The sequence below is a fragment of the Erpetoichthys calabaricus genome, chromosome 1 (genome assembly GCF_900747795.2).
Source record: "Erpetoichthys calabaricus chromosome 1, fErpCal1.3, whole genome shotgun sequence".
In the NCBI taxonomy this organism is placed as follows: Eukaryota; Metazoa; Chordata; class Cladistia; order Polypteriformes; family Polypteridae; genus Erpetoichthys; species Erpetoichthys calabaricus.
Genome location: NC_041394.2, coordinates 278231019 through 278247265, shown reverse-complemented (window position 1 = coordinate 278247265; position 16247 = coordinate 278231019).

Genomic DNA, 16247 nt, shown 5'->3' with positions numbered 1-16247 from the left:
ACTCACACACAATAGGGCCAACTCAGAATTGCAACTTAACTTAACCTTATTGTCTTTGGGAAGGTGGGAGGAAAATCCACACACACACAAGGAGAATGTACAAACTGCACATAGTCAAAACTCAGGTGCAGAATTCAAACATAGGACACCAGATCCACAAAGCAGCACTGCTACCTACTGCATTACCACACCATTATGAGAATACAGCTTAGTAAAAGTGATGTATTATGATGTTACAGTAATGAGAAAACTTTAAATAAGGCAGACAGTCTTACAGTCTTGCTCTGTTTATTGAAAATAGTGACACATTAAACTAAAGGCAATCCAGTGATTGTAAATGGATAGATGGGTAGACTATCTAGCCATACAGAATTAAAGTTTCAAGGTTTATAACACAAACTACTACTATATAAATTATGCAGCATAACTCAGTAACTCCCCTCCTTGAACCGCCACCTTATCGTGGTGGAGGGGTTTGCGTGTCCCAATGATCCTAGGAGCTCTGTTGTCCGGGGCGTTATGCCCCTGGTAGGGCCACCCAAGGCAAACTGGTCCTAGGTGAGGGATGAGACAAAGAACGGTTCAACAAACCTCCAATGATGAATCAAAACTTTGGACAACGTTTTCCCTTGCCGGACACGGTTCACCGGGGCCCCCCTCTGGAGCCAGGCCTGGAGGTGGGGCTCGATGGCGAGCGCCTGGTGGCCAGGCCTGCACCCATGGGGCTCGGCCGGGCACAGCTCGAAGAAGTAATGTGGGTCCCCCTTCCCATGGGCTCACCACCTATGGGAGGTGCCAAGGATGTCGGGTGCAGTGTGAGTTGGGTGAGGGCCGAAGACGGGAACCTTGGCGGTCTGATCCTCGGCTACAGAAACTGGCTCTTGGGACGTGGAATGTCACCTCTCTGAAGGGGAAAGAGCCTCAGCTAGTGCGTGAGGTTGAGAGGTTCCAGCTAGATATAGTCGGGCTCACCTCAACGCACAGCTTCGACTCTGGAACCAATCTCCTTGAGAGGGGCTGGACCCTCTACCACTGTGGAGTTGCCCCCGGCGAGAGGCACCGAGCAGGTGTGGGCATACTTATTGCCCCCCCGACTTGGAGCCTGTTCATTGGGGTTTACCCCGGTGGACGAGAGGATAGCCTCCCTCTGCCTTCGGGTGGGGGGACAGGTCCTAACTGTTGTTTGTGCATATGCACCGAACAGCAGTTTGGAGTACCCACCCTTTTTGGAGTCCCTGGAGGGGGTGCTAGAGGGCATACCTTCTGGAGACTCCCTTGTTCTGCTGGGAGACTTCAATGCTCACATGGGCAATGACAGTGAGATCTGGAAGGGTGTGATTGGGAGGAATGGCCCCCCCAATCTGAACTCGAGCGGTGTTTTGTTATTGGGCTTCTGTGCTCGTCACGGATTGTCCATAATGAACACCATGTTCAAGCATAGGGGTGTTCATATGTGCACTTGGCACCAGGACACCCTAGGCCTCAGTTCGATGATCAACTTTGTGGTCGTGTCGTCAGACCTGCGGCCACATGTCTTGGACACTCGGGTGAAGAGAGGGGCGGAGCTGTCAAGTGATCACCACCTGGTGGTGAGTAGGCTTCGATGGTGGGGGAGGATGCCGGTCAGGCCTAGTAGGTCCAAACGTGTTGTGAGGGTCTGCTGGGAACGTCTGGCAGAGTCCCCTGTCAGAAGTAGCTTCAACTTCCACCTCTGGCAGAACTTCGACCACATCCTGAGGGAGGTGGGGGATATTGAGTCCGAATGGGCCATGTTCCGTGCCTCTATTATTGAGGCGGCTGACCGGAGCTGTGGCCGTAAGGTGGTCGGTGCCTGTCGTGGCGGCAATCCCCGAACCTGTTGGTGGACACCGGCAGTTAGGGATGCCGTCAAGCTGAAGAAGGAGTCCTACAGGACCTTTTTGTCCTGTGGGACTCTGGAGACAGGTGATAGGTACCGACAGGCAAAGCGGAATGCGGCTTTGGTGATTGCTGAGGCAAAAACTCGGGGCGTGGGAGGAGTTTGGGGAGGCCATGGAGAACGACTTTCGGACGGCTTCGAGGAGATTCTGGTCCACCATCCGGCGTCTCAAGAGGGGGAAGCAGTGCAGTGTCAACACTTTATATGGTGGGGATGGTGCACTGCTGACCTCGACTCGGGACGTTGTGGGTCGGTGGGGGGAGTACTTCAAAGACCTCCTCAGTCCCACTAACATGCCTTCCAATGAGGAAGCAGAGCCTGGAGACTCGGAGGTGGGCTCCCCCATCTCTGGGACTGAGGTCACCGAGGTGGTCAAAAAACTCGTTGGTAGCAGGGCCCCGGGGATGGATGAGATATGCCCGGAGTTCCTCAAGGCTCTGGATGTTGTAGGACTGTCTTGGTTGACACGCCTCTGCAAAATCGCATGAACATCAAGGAAGTGCCTCTGGATTAGCAGACTGGGGTGGTGGTCCTCCTCTTTAAGAAGGGGGACCAGAGGGTGTGTTCCAACTACAGAGGGATCACACTCCTCAGCCTCCCTGGAAAAGTCTATTTGGGGGTCCTGGAGAGGAGGGTCCGTTGGATAGTCGAACCTCGGATTCAGGAGGAACAGTGTGGTTTTCGTCCTGGTCGTGGAACAGTGGACCAGTTCTACACCCTTAGCAGGGTCCTGGAGGGTACATGAGAGTTTGCCCAACAAGTCTACATGGAAAAGGCGTTCAACCGTGCCCTTCAGGGAATCCTGTGGGGGGTACTCCGAGAGTATGGGGTACCGGACCCCCTGATAAGGGTTTTTCGGTCCATGTACGATCGGTGTCAGAGCTTGGTCCGCATTGCTGGCAGTAAGTCGAACCCGTTTCCAGTGAGAGTTGGACTCCGCCAGGGCTGCTCTTTGTCACCTTTTCTGTTCATAACTTTTATGGACAGAATTTCTAGGGGCAGCCAGGGTGTTGAGGGGGTCCGGTTTGGTGGACTCAGGATTGGGTCACTGCTTTTTGCAGATGATGTTGTTCTGTTTGCTTCATTAGGCCATGATCTTCAGCTCTCTCTTGATCGGTTCGCAGCTGAGTGTGAAGCGACTGGGATGGGACTCAGCACCTCCAAATCTGAGACCATGGTCCTCAGCCGAAAAAGGGTGGAATGCCCTCTCAGGGTTGGGAGCAAGATCCTGCCCCAAGTGGAGGAGTTCAAGTATCTCTGGATCTTGTTCACGAGGGAGGGAAGAATGGAGCGTGAGATCAACAGGCATTTCGGGGCGGCATCCGCAGTGATGCGGGCTCTGCATCGGTATGTCGTGGTGAAAAAGGAGAGGAGCCGCAAGGCAAAGCTCTCAATACCAGTCGATCTACGTTCCTACCCTCACCTATGGTCATGAGCTATGGGTAGTGACTGAAAGAACGAGATCGCGAATACAAGCGGCTGAAATGAGTTTCCTCCGTAGAGTGTCTGGGCTTTCCCTTAAAGATAGGGTAAGAAGCTCAGTCATCGGGGAGGGGCTCAGAGTAGAGCCGCTGCTCCTCCACATCGAGAGGAGTCAGATGAGGTGGCTCGGGCATCTGATTAGGATGCCTCCTGGACGCCTCCCTGGTGAGGTGTTCCGGTCACGTCTAACCGGGAGGAGGCCCCAGGGAAGACCCAGGACACGCTGGAGGGACTATGTCTCTCGGCTGGCCTGGGAACGCCTTGGGATTCTCCCAGAAGAGCTAGAAGAAGAGGCCGGGGAGAGGGAAGTCTGGGCATCTCTGCTCAAGCTGCTGCCCCCGCGACCCGATCTCGGATAAGCGGAAGAGGATGGATGGATGCATGGAACTCAGTAATTGGAATTTCAAATGTTTCCTGGTGTCACCAGTGGAGGTCACCGCCGACCCCCAAAACCCTTCAACACACCAACAACAATATATATTTCAGTTCAAATGACTTTTTTTAACCAATCTCGATATACAGATTGTACCAATACAAATCCATTTTTTTCTTCTCCTTCCTTCCTTCCTTCCTTCCATCAATCAGTCAATCCTTCAATCCTTCCTTTTCCTCTCTCCAGACGAGTGTTGTCTACTGCCTCCTGACTCTGACTTGTCTGGATGAGATTGAGTGGCTCCTTTTATGCTAGGACCAGGAGCACTTCTGGTGTTACAACACTACCAGCTGGAGGTACTTCCGGGTCAGGCCAAAGCTCCCTGATAGAGGGACAATTTGTCCCCGGAGCTCCCCCTGGCAGCATGGATGTAACACCGCAGGGCAGCGCTATTGGACAGCAACTCCCAGCCTGCCCTGCAGGGATCCATCCGTCTGGGAGGGCTGCCACCTAGTTTGTAGGGGAAGTAAATAGTCCATTGTAGTTAGCCTGCCTCTGTCCTTCAAACAAACTGGCCTCCAGGCCATGAACCTTCCTGACCGGAGCATTAGCCCATGCCTGGTGTCCATTACACTGGCTCAATACACCTTTGTTCTTACCATAATGGTATACTTTGTGAAACCTTTACCTGTAAAGCGGAAAAACAAAAAATATTCGAGTTTCCAAATTAGTGTTGGAACACTTTTTAAAAGTCCATTGTCCATTTACAAATACAGTAATATATCTTTTGTTGTTTGTTTTTCTATGAAACTGAGAAACATGTCTGATGAGTCTAAGTAAATCAAAGTAACTTTTGTCAAAACTAGAGCTAAAATATTGTAAGGAAACTATGTTTCAAGAAATTTTATAGTCTTTTGTGGCATGCTTCATAGTTGATGTACATGGTTTGCAACCTGTTTTTAAGATGTCAGTCATATTTTTATTTTCCATAGAGCCCCTCACAATATACATCATCATAAGACAATTTACAAAGCAAACAACAATTAAACAATCAGGACAAATCTACCCCAGGGAAATATCCACCAGGAGCTGGTGAGAGAGGAAGAACACTAATAAAAGCACTAACAGAACACCTCTACATGCAAGGCTATTGGCAGTTTAATAAACATGCATATTGCCAAGAGTGTTAGGACCATTAAAGAAAATATGTAGGGTGTAGGGGCAGCTGGTGCCAGCAGAAAGAGCACAGAGATGTCCACAGGGCTTCCTATGCAGGTCAAGTGTTGGGGGTGCAGTGGTGTCAGTAACCATCACAAGGCACTGTGCTGTAGTGACTCTGAAATGTTAAAGAGTGAACCCTCACACAGGAACTAACCCTGCTACGGATAGGGCTGCTTTTTATATTTATTGTTCAGTGAATCTAGTGTCTGATGACTCACTGGCAGGCGTGTCATTAGTTTTAGCACATATGGTCATACCTAGTGGTTAGATCAAAGAGCCTGGGAGTAGCTGCCCCTTTGGGTTTTGTGCGATTTGTACATGCATGGAGGTCAGATCAAAGAGTGTGGGGGGAGGGCATCCCCTGTGGGGTTTTGTGCAAGTCGAACATAGAGGTCAGATCGAAGGGAAGGGGCTGCAGGGTTTTTCTGTGATCAAAGGCTGTATGCCAGAGATCTGGGGGCTAAAACCCTGGATTTCCCCCCATTCCATACCACTGGTCACTGGTAAGGAGGAAGAGAGGCCAGAGGTTTTGAGTGAGAGAAATTAAGAAAGAAGAACACAAGAGGTGAGAGGATGCACATTTATAAAACTTTTGCAAGCACGCAAAGGAGGAAGCCACAACACCTGATAGACAGGTGTTCTAATGAGTGGCATAATAAGTTTAGTTTTCTTACTTACTTTCTTTCAATACTTTACATTCACCTTTTTAAATTGTTTGTGTGTTTTTCATAACAAAAAGCTTCCTTGCTGACACCTTTGAATTTTATTTGTCTGTGTCTACAGTAATGTGGCACATTCTTTACAACACTATATACCAAATTCTTTAAGTATATAAGAGTATATATTTATTTATTATTTATTTTATTTGTCAGAAATGTTGAGCAATTATGGGTACAATGGGAACTAACCTACAGTAGGTAGCTTTGTTTATGTAAATCACTAGGCATCTTTTGTCAGTTAAATGACTCAACATTAAAAATATTTAAATCATTTATATAAGTAATTAAATTTTAGTCATTTATTTAAACCATAGCTAGACTAGAGTTCTCAATAGTGCAAATTCTACACCAGGATTGTGAATGCTTATATTTTAGATTATACCACAACTGTGATTCAAATATAGTGAGTACTAAAAATAGTTGACTAGATAAACTGACATAGCATTATGGCATTATGTAGCGAGCATTAGAATGGCAAGCATACAATAAGATGGTGTAACAGTTCTGTATATGAAATTGGGTATCTTTATTTAAATACATATTACAATTTACAAAGGCATAAACCAATAAATACATATAACATAACATTATGATCTCAAGCCCCATTAATTCTTTTCAAGTTTATGAAAGGCTGGAACCTATTCTGGCGGAATCCGTCACAAATCAGGATCCAGCTATGAAGCAGGATCCAGTCTGACTAATGACCACACTCATGGGCTAATTTTGAGTCTCCAATTAAATTAACTTGCATGTCTTTGGGAACATAGGAGAAAAAAATAACCAGAGGAAAACACATGCAGATATCGAGAGATTGTGTAAACTCTACACAGACAATGACCAGGCATATGCTTCCAAACATTGGATTTATGAGCCAATAATGCTAACCACTCTGTGCTTTGTGTATGTGCATGTAGTATATATATTGACTGAGACAAAAAAATTCTTAGGCCCAAGTTAATGTATTCCATGTAGCATCAATGCCAATATGAGAGGTCAACACAGCTAAGTATGTAAACTACATAGGTCTACATGTCTACTACACTCATTATTGCCATTACAGGAGCACACTCTGAGCTTGCTATTAAAAATTGGAAATGAAACTGGTTCATAGTCACATTATAATGCCTATAGTAATGAAACAGCATACCACAAATTCAATCATCATTCTTCTGAACAAGTGATTGGCTCTGACAGTATTTTTATAATCTGGCTCTCTAAAGAAATCTATGAGCTTAAAGTATGTTAATAAAGACAACTCCACCCCAGAAAAAAAGTCTTCAAAAGACTTTAACTTGGTCTGATGTTTTCTTCTGGTATATGCTTCATACATACTTATTCAGTATGATTTCCCCCGACTATAGGATGTTTTTCCCTGTCTTGGTAGACCACTGCTTGTGTTCGTTGCACAACTTTTCAAGAGTGCATGTTCAACTGTAAAAAAAGAGTTAATGCACGACCCCTTAACCTTAGTGTCACTGTATTATTTTTTGATGGAATCTTTTGAATTAAACTTCCTGCCCCCCACATAAGCTTGTCTGCTGCTCTATAAATTGAGAATCGAAGTATGGACATGGAGTTTTAACTTTTGAGTTTAGTTTCCACTTGCAAATTATGCTTTTCCCTCTGATATTGATGCACAGATTATATTAACCCCCATCAAGCTGAGAAGTGTTTATCAGTGATGCTCCTGCTAAATGTACCCCAAGATTCAGCCCATTCTCAGGAGTTCCAGAGATCTCTTTTTTGAGTTATGGTAGCTAAAGTAAAGAGGCAACTGTGTTTGCCCACTTATTTCACATGTGACCTTAAGCATGATGGGAGGTTAATTACTTTATTAAAGCACCTCATAGAATGTGTATATTTTATTTGTCACATGTTCCCTTAATTTAACAGTTACCTGAATATATAGTGTTATAAAGAAATGTATTCATGCAACACAAAAAAATTGTGTTGTAAAAGTATTATGATTATTATTTTGCAAAATAATTATGTTATTTCACAATGAGTATTGCATTATTTTACAATGATATTGCCTGCTGTGGTTAATAACATCATGCACAAGCACACTCCGGTCATCTGGTGACAGCTAGGGAGGCAGTGGCTAAGCAAGTGTATACCTTGCAATCAGGCATTACAGGTATACATTTAATCCTGCATGTGCTGAAGAGTATATTCAACTGTCCAGTTAAAAGGAGCCAGTGATTATCGCAGCAGTACTGTGTGTAAGGCAACGAATAAAGGTGGCAGATGGTAAGCTGGTCCTTTGCATGGCTCAAAGTCACAGCCAATCAGAAAAGAGTGTGCTGCATGCATTTAGTAACAGAAACCTATAAATAAAGTATCTGTTTACGTTTCATCTAGTTAATTACTATAGATATATGGAAACTGTGTGATCCCGTGACGCAGCAGACAGTGTTCATTGGGGGCTCATGTTGTGGATGGAAAAAGAGGATGAATGCCATTTACTTAACTCTGAGGATGAATGTCATTTACTCCATTGCAAATGAAGGTGATTTTACATATAAAAATATATTCTTTTTAAAATTAGTTTCTTTAAGCACTTAAACATTAACTAAACAAATTGAAAAGTGTGGCTCTATTAAGTTAGTGCCAGCTGACATGAAGAACAAAAAGACAATTCTATACAGTCTGCATCTTCTTTTGGCCAGCTTACTGTTCAGCATCTCCATGGGAACTGTCTATCTATTATAAAAAGAAATCCTGTCCTGGAAAGCAAAAAGCAAGTCTACGATACGTCATCTTTTCGTAAGACATTTTAAAGACCCACGAGACCAAAGACACGCCCTACTTACAACCTGTCTTGTGAAGGATTTGAGCACACACAGATCCAGGGCTCTCAGCGCATATAAAGCGTAAAAGGACAGTACGTTATATTTATTAAATGTCGACATTTAAGCGAAGAAGAAAGCAGCACGGAGAAAAGAGACTCAAATGCGTTGGACAGAAAAAAAGAGCAAAAAAGAATAATCGAGGTGCAAATTCAGAAAATAAGGAAATTAATTATCAGCCCGGAACAAGTGGAATTGAAAAAAAAGCACATCCAATCCAGCTCAGAATTAAATGACAATGAGTAAAAGACAAAGTAGAACTTCATAAAGACGTTTACAAACATTGACGCTAAACACATGCAGAGCAGGTTAGAGAATATGAAACCAGGGAAATTAGAAAGGCTCAAAAAAAAACAAAAAAAAAAAACGTTGGCGCTTTACACATGTGGAGAAAGTTAAAGGATATGAAAGTAGGACAATTAGAAAATATAAAAAAGAAAGTAAAGATTGCAGTAGCGCAAACAAACAAACTGCCTCATTTAACTATGCACCAGTCTAACTTTGGTTTTGCACAATAATTACTACACTATTGCACCTTAACACTTAATTCTACTTTATTCACATGATTTTACTTATTTATTATGTTCTACTATACTGTTATCATTCAATCTATGACTTTTTGTTAATCTAACTGATATTCTTCTAACTTTGCACAGTTTTTGATAAGCAGATCAGGATGCATTTCACTGCGTGTTGTCCTGTATAACTGCATGTGACAAATAAAGAATCTTGAGAATTTCAAAAATGGAGTTTACCGCACACGCATTTATTGGTTACTTTGTTCATGTATATATATTTATCTGTCTGCTTATTTAAAAAGCTACATTTACCCCAAGAGTCAAAAACGGTCTGTCTAGCCCTTGTACAAAAACCTAGACAAAAGCTGGGGTATCACCTTGGTAAAGCCATGTACTTTTGGAAATGTGAGAGGAAAATAGCATGACTTTACAGACAGGAGTCCAATGCAGAACTCTACTTACTTTTTTACTTTGTAAAAAAAATTATTAACTGCTGATGATAGAGATCGTTTTGTTTGTGCTGAAATTCCAAACAGAGAAACCTGTCCTGAACTCATTAAAAAGATTCAGCATATTGGGACTTGCAAGATTACAAATATTGTTTTTACAGAAGTTGTGAAATAAAAGTGAAACTAATGAAATTGCAACAATTCAAAGAAAAAATAATCTTAAAAAAAGTGTGTATCCGGAAAACCAAACATGGGGGTTGGCGAGCGAAGCGAGCAGGGGGCAAAGCCCCCTAGTTTAAACAAATTTCAATGTAGCAGAATATAATGAACATTGGGTACATCGTCTGTGATGGTATAGCCATTCAATGGTTCAGTTGTGATATTAATAGTGATGGTGGAAGAGAAAGAAAATGGGAATGTTTTATTTGATTACAAGATTGTGACAGTTAATAAAAAGGTAAATGTACAGCCCAGACAGAGCTCTAACAAGAGTATGACAGTAAAAGAAAAATTAGTCTTTAGCTGTGATGTAAATGCTGCAACTAAAATTGATAAATAGACTCATTCCATAGACCAAAGCGCTAATCAGACCAGAGAGCTAAAGATTCTGCTTCCTAGATTAGTTTTACAATTAATCAATCTTTAATTTGTATAGCACCTTTCACAGTGACATCACAAGGTGCTTTACAAAGCAAATAATAGTGCAATGCAATATCTGATAATAAAGCAAATCCTGAGCCAGCAAATGCCACACATTCAAATCAGACCTGAAAACAATGAATTTAAATAAAAAAAGGTGTCAGGTATTAGTTACTGATAAATAATACCAGAGTAAACATCAGTACGGTTCATCATGGGGATCAAATTTAAGGCAATATTGGAGAATTTATATGTAGTGCTCCCAAAATATGTCCTGATTTAAGAATAACAGACTGACCTTCAGAGAGAGTGCCATTGCCTATAAGCAGCAAAGATGAATAAATGTTCTCCAGTGGTTGTATAGTGGAGATTTAGAAAACTGAGATGAATTGTGTCAGAACATCGCAAGTGTATACTGGTGAAAGACAGTAGACAGGTACATTCTGGATTTTTGGAAGTGAAATCCATTCAGTATCTCAACTTGCTTATCCAATTTAGGGTCATAAGGACCAGAAGCTTATTCTGGCATCACTGAGTGTAAGGCAGGACACACCCATGCACAAGGGAGCCAGTTTATCTTTGAATTTACATTTGCAAATGAAAAGCAAACTCTTCAACATGAGTGGCACAGTAGTCAGCACTGCTGGCACACAGTTCTAGTTGACTTTCTGTGTGAAGCTGGCATATGCATAAGTGTGTTTTTCTCCAGGTACCTCCTGATTTCACTCACAAAATGCTTGTGTCAGGGTAATTAGTGACCTTAAATCTGCTTTACAGTAAAGGTAAGTCAACAGCACACATCACAGGAGTGCAGGATTATACAAAAAAGGAAATCTAAAAACAATAAAGCTTAAAGCACCTCAACTCGTGTTCCAGAAAAACAATGTTAATATGTGGTTGTTGCTTTTTCAGTTCCATTGCAAATTCATTTAGGATTATGCACTTTTACAAGTATAAGAACACAGCACTCAAACAAAGAATGACCTGTGTTTCAACTTCCAACTGTTTCAGTAATAAAAGGTGGAATCAATTTAAAAAAGAGACATAAAAAATACTTTAGACTTATCACAGTATTTGTGATTTAGCAACCACAAGGAAGAACTGTATCAGGAAGAGTGTGTGTTTAATCACTAAGGGGCAGGTTTTTCATGTGTGGAACATCATGTAGGCATATTAGCAGAGCAGGAAAGGGAGATACACTAAAGTGCTTTATGATGCAGTAAATCCTGATAGCCGCATAATTACCTATCTAATTTGAAAATAACATCTGTCAAATATATTCAAATAAAACCCACATTTGGCTCTTTAAACAAACTATAGTGTTATATAAATGACTTATCCATCATGGAAGTGAAAAATGCTATGCAAAAAGCAAAGACCCATGAGAAGCCATTTCTTAAGAAAATACCAAAGAAAGCCCTTCCAAAGTCAGATAACTGATAAATAAACGGTGGTGACAATAGCCAATCCCCCAACACACTGAGTTCAAAAAGTGTATTTACCGTGATTGCATTAGCAAAGATGAGATTCTTCCATTCTTCTAAAACTGTACCAGATACTTCATAGTTATCCACTACAACTCCAGATGTCATGAAAAAATGTCATTGCCTTGGATTCAATATACTTCTAAAAATAATTAATATAAACAGGCAATGTGAGAATGTTACTACCAGACTGCATCTGGGGAGCACTTTGTTCTTATCCACTTCAACATTCCTACTTTTTGACATTCAGCAAGCATGTGGCATTCCCCACAATCCTTACTGCTTTTGGTTTAAGTACTGTTCTTTAACAAGATCATACTGCATCAAGTGACTGTGAAAAATCTTAAGTACATCGTACAAGCAGATTCAGAAAATAAAATGGATTTTCCTTATATCCACCATACCTATTTCCTCCTCAACAAAATCAATCAGGGTAGTATACCAGTATGAACCTTACCTTAGCCATGGTGATTTGCCTCAGAAATACTTACACCCTTCCTATACACATGGTCGGTCCCTGAATACTGTACATCAGGGGTAGGCAACGTCGGTCCTGGAGTGCCACAGTATGTGCAGGTTTTTGTTCCAACCCAGTTCCTTAACGAGAACTCAATTATTGCTGATGAAGCACATATTGCTTAAGTGACATTTTAATGCTTCATTTTAGTGGTCTCGCTTGTTAAGGTTCTCCAACCTTAATTGCTTATTTCAATCTTAAACTGCTGCATTCAGTGTTTTAATTGCTCCTTATTAGCAATAAGATGTAAAAGACAAAGCAGCCAGCAGTTCTCCAGCTAGCTTTTTTCCAATTACATCTGTGTGTGTTCATCATGCACGGTTTGATTTAATAAAACACTTAATAGAAAAATGTGACAGACTGAAAATGATCTGTTTTAGGCTTCAAATCATTTGGATGATATCCTAGGAAAGGAAAAAAATCTACGCTATAAAAGCCTTACATTGCACAGACTAACAAGCCATAAAATTAAATAAGGTCTGAGATTGGCAATGATTGGTTTCTAATTAAGCAATTGGGTTGAATGAAAACCTGTAGCCACTGTGGCTCACCAGGACCGACATTGCCTACCCCTGTTTTACATCTTATTGCTAATAAGGAGCAATTAAAACACTGAATGCAGCAGTTTAAGATTGAAATAAGCAATTAAGGTTGGAGAACCTTAACAAGCGAGACCACTAAAATGAAGCATTAAAATGTCACTTAAGCAATATGTGCTTCATCAGCAATAATTGAGTTCTCGTTAAGGAACTGGGTTGGAACAAAAACCTGCACATACTGTGGCACTCCAGGACCGACGTTGCCTACCCCTGCTGTACATAATACATGTGTGATTATAGCTTTGGACCTCAAACCCTGAGGTTGTTGGTTCAAATCCCACTTCTGACACTGTGTGACCATGATCAAGTTACTTCACCTGGCTGTGCTCCATTTGATGAAAACAAAAGAAATTAAAGTTTTAAAACTGACTTTTGGGAAAAATGTTCAATGTGTAATTGCATGTTTTTGATTAACTTATAGTATTGACATCGTACATATAATATAAAATCCTTAAAAATGCAATAAATAAATGTAAATGTCTTGTGATGGAAACCCGGGCGCCAGCAAGCCCAAACCCCAACACACAAGCACTGTCCCGGGTTCAAATAAAGGTAGATGTTATAATCAAATCACCTTGAATATGTCACACAAGCACAAAACACAGGTTTTTCTCCACAATATTTTCTTCCTAAAGCACTACCCTCCTCCACACAAGTGTTGCTCCACTACCTACTAGTTCCGACTCACCTGGATAAGGGAGTGTGGTCCCTTTTATTACAGACCCGGGAGTACTTCCAGTGCCAGGGTGATTGCCCGATGGAAGTCCTTCCGGGTCACACAGAAGTCCATTATAACGAGCTTGTCTTCCTGCAGTGCCCTCTCGTGGCTCCCAGTGACTCCATCAGTTGGAGCACCTAGCTAAAAAGATGGGTCTTATTGTACACAAGGAAATGTATTCAGATCATATGTTAAAATACAAAAATGCTCTCTCTGCTGCCAAAACTGTATACTATTCTAACATTATCAATACAAGAGTGAAAAATACTAGAGCTCTTTTTTCTACAATGAAAAGGCTAATTACACCACCAGAAAATGTCGCTTAACAATACTGCTGCACTTTTTTGGATTTCTTCAACTCAAAAATTGAAAAAATCCACCAGCAACTTGCTTCCTCTATCTCTGCAGAAAATGACATACTTTCCACTATCACCCATATTCCTTCACCAGCCACCCTATTCTCAAATTTCAGTTTACCAGCTGAAAATAATATCTTGGAGCTTATAACAAAATCTAATTCTTCCACATGCCAATTAGATTCAATACCTACAAGCTTTGTTAAGTCCTGTCTGTCACATATTTCCCCCATGATAACTACTATAGTTAACTCTTCCCTTACTACAGGCATGGTCCCCCTCTCACTAAAAACAGCCTCAATTACTCCAATTCTGAAAAAACCTGGTTTAGACCCAAATATCCTTAACAATTATCGGCCTATTTCAAATGTTCCATTCATATCTAAAGTTCTCGAAAAGATAGTTGCCTCCTAACTCCAGTCCCATCTTTCAAAAAAATAACCTTTTTGAACAGTTTCAATCTGAGTTTCGTCCTAAACACAGCACAGAAACTGCCCTGGTCAAAATCACAAATGATCTTCTCCAGGCAGCTGATATGGGACTATTATCAATTCTTGTGCTTCTTGACCTCAGCTCCGCATTTGACACCATATCCCATCAGATACTTTTGAAACGACTAGCTAGTTTTGGAGTCTGTGGTCTTGTCCGCCAATGGTTTTTTTCCTACCTCACTGATAGGAGGCAATTTGTTCAAATAAAGGGCTTTAAATCTGAGAATGCAGTTGTTGCTCAGGGAGTCCCGCAGGGTTCTGTTTTGGGGCTGCTTCTTTTTCTCATTTATATCTTCCCAATAGGTAATATCTTCCGGCACCATGGTATTAAATTTCATTGTTACGCTGATGACACACAGCTATATCTATCCACTAAATCCACTTCTGTTTTCCCTCCGGATACTCTTATGGCATGTCTCCAAGACATAAAGACATGGATGACTCACAATTTTCTCCAACTAAACAGCAATAAAACTGAGGTGCTCCTCATTGGTTCTAAATTCACACTTGCTAAAGTTCTTCTATTTTAATTAACAATATTAACACAAACATCTCTACCCAGGTGAAGAGCCTGGGCGTCATTTTTGACAGTAGTCTCTCTTTTTCTTCCCATAAGTAATGTTTCTCGGACTGCCTTCTTCCATCTCCGAAATATTTCTAGACCTCGTCCTGTTCTTACCCAACACAGTACTGATTGGTTAATGCCCTAGTCACCTCACGCATAGATTACTGTAATGCTATTCTATCTGGCATCCCACAAAAACGTATTCATCGCTTACAACTTATTCAAAATTCTGCTGCCAGGATAATAACCTGCTGTTCTAAATCCACAGAACATATTACACCTATTCTCTCTCAGCTTCACTGGCTCCCTGTTAACTACAGAATACAACACAAAATACCACTCATAACATTTAAAGCTCTCCACAACCTCACTGATCTCCTACAGACTGACACTCCTCTCGCTCACTCAGATCCTCATCTGCAGCTCTACTTTCTGTACCGCACATCAAACTCTGTTCTATGGGAGCTCGAGCGTCTCTCATAGTGCTCCTCAACTCTGGAATTCTCTTCCCTCTCATATTTGTCAGCTTGATTTAATATCACATTTTAAAACTGTCCTCAAAACTTATCTTTTCAAACTGGCATACCAATTGTGAATTTTGCACTGTTACTGCTTGTTATCTTTGTTTGTTTGGTAATTATTTCTTTTTAATTTATCATTCTCTTTGTTTTTATTTTACTAATGTTGTTTAATTTCATTGTGAGGTGAACTTGAGTGCTAAGAAAGGTGCCTATTAAATAAAAATAAAATGTATTATTATTATTATTATTATTATTATTACTACATGCCTGGCTGGTTTCCTACTGGGCAGTGATTTTCAGAGCTTCTGCCATCTAGCATGCTGGGGGAATAAAAAGCCTCCAGTGACATCTTTCTTTCCTAGTGGACTGTCCGTCCATCCCTTTTGGTTCTTCTTTCCGGGTTTGATACCTTCTTCCTCCCAAGGAGTCTCCCGTCTGGGTAAGAAACCATCCCCTCTCCTGGCCGGGATGCCCGTCTAGCCCTTGTGGCATCTACAGTCCACAAAACTACTTAATGCAATTCAGATTTGCCATGGGTCGAAGACTGTCATTGGGCAAGATGCCAGCCCTTCACATAAATAAATAAGTAGAGACAGAGCTAGACAAGCAAATAGATCCATTTTTTAGGGGATTTTTTCCTTGTCTTCTTAGAGAGTCAAGGCTGGGGGACTGTCAAGAGGCACAGGGCCTGTTAAAGCCCGTTGCGGCACTTCTTCTGTGATTTTGGGCTATACAAAAATAAATTGTATTGTATTGAATTGTATAAATACACAAAACAGACAGGCAGGCAGATATAGATAGATAGATAGATAGATAGATAGATAGATA